The sequence below is a fragment of the Otolemur garnettii genome, unplaced genomic scaffold, assembly GCF_000181295.1.
Source record: "Otolemur garnettii isolate 467f Iridium unplaced genomic scaffold, OtoGar3 scaffold00279, whole genome shotgun sequence".
Taxonomy (NCBI): Eukaryota; Metazoa; Chordata; class Mammalia; order Primates; family Galagidae; genus Otolemur; species Otolemur garnettii.
In genome coordinates, this window is record NW_003852674.1 from 100,436 (window position 1) to 102,454 (window position 2,019).

Below are 2,019 nucleotides of genomic sequence, written 5' to 3' on the forward strand. Positions count from 1 at the left end.
TAACAAACTCTCTACCCAAAATCTGCAAAATACAGAGTTTTTCCAGTCACAAAGGGGCCTTCTGTTAGGACATATAACAAATCCAATAAAATTTAAGATGACTAAAATCATATGCTATATCTCTTCTGACCAAAATGAAATGCATCCAGAAAAATAGGCAGGAAAATAACAGGGAAATGGAAAAAGATGTGGAAATTAAACACATTCTTGGAAAAATCTTGGTCAAAGCTTAATTTGATGTTGTTATACTACCCACAATGATGAACAAATTCAGTGCAACAGCTATCAAACTCCCAAAGTACATGTTTTGCAACTTATTAAAAGTTCCTACAATTTGTTTAGAAACTATGACCAGTCAAATATTATTATTATTATTTTTGAGATAGAGCCTCAAGCTGTCACCCTGGGTAGAGTGCTGTGGCATCTCAGCTCACAGCAACCTCCAACTCCTGGGCTCAAGCAATTCTCCTGCCTCAGCCTCCCAAGTAGCTGGGACTACAGGCACCCACCACAATGCCCGGCCATTTTTTGGTTGCAGCTGTCACTGTTGTTTGGGAGGCCCAGGCTGGATTGGAACCCACCAGCTCTGGTGTATGTGGCCAGCACCTTAGCCGCTTGAGCCACAGGCGCCGAGCCAACCAGTCAAATATTAAAAAAGAACAAAGAAATGGGGGCAGGGGTGGCTCACACCTATAATCACAGCACTCTGGGAGAATTACTTGATGTCAGAAGTTCAAAACAAGCCCGAGCAAGAGCAAGATTCCATCTCTACAAAAATATACAAACAATTACAGACATGGTGGTGCATACCTGTGGTCATAGCTACTCGGTAGGCTGAGATAGGAGAATTGCTTTATCCCATAAGCTTGACATTGCAGTGAGCTATGATGATGCCACTGCACTCTAGTTGGTGCGACAGAGCAGGACTACCTCAAAGAAAAGAAAAAGACACAACATACTTCCTGATGTCAAATGTACCACAAAGCTACAACAAAGAAACACCAATGTGGTACTGTCACAAAGACAGACAGGTAGGTGATGCAACAGAATAGGGAGACACAAACAAATTCCTGTGTATGATCACATAATCTTCCATCAGGGGACCATGAACACACACACACGAAAGGGAGTATCTGCAATAAACAGTGTTGAAACTGCATATCTATGTGAAAAAAATAATGGTGGACTGATTTCTTGCACCAAACACAAACAATATTTTAAACAGAGTAAATATGTACAACATAAGAAATATAATTAATAAAACTCTTCAAAGAACATACAGGAGAATAGATCATGACATTCATCTTGGCACTGTCTTCTTTGATATGACATCACATGCATAAACAACAACAACAAAAATTCTTAGAGCATATCAAATTTCGGCATCCTCACCCATTAAAGAAAACATTAACTAGAGTAAAAACGTCAGCTTAGAAATGGCTGGAAATATATGTAAATTAGATATGTGATAGGAGTTAATACTCAGAATATCTATGTATATAAAAATACACATATATAGACAACTTCCAAAACAACAGCAAAACCCAAATATCTTTATTGAAAAATTGACAAAAAAGTGCACTGACATTTTTCAGTGAAGATATATAAACGGCCAACGGTCATTTGAAAGGATGCTAAAGGTACTAATTATTGACAAATGCCAAGAAAAATCACAATGAAGTATTTACATCATACTCACAATGAACATTGAAAGTGTCTGTTAAGGATATAGAGAAATTGGAACCTTTTTGAAATGTTGATGAGGAAAAACATTGTAGACACTATTAAAGTGTATGAAATTTTCTCATAAAACTAAAATTAAAAGTTATTATTTAATCCAGCAACCTCATATCTGTATATATATCCAAAATACTCATTGCAGAATGTGGAAGATACATGTCCTCACTCACATTAATCACAGCATTATTCACAAAAGCCAAGAGATATAAGCAACACAGACATCAATGTCTGCTCCAATATAGAGACAATGGAGGATGATTATCCAGTATTTTTTTTTTT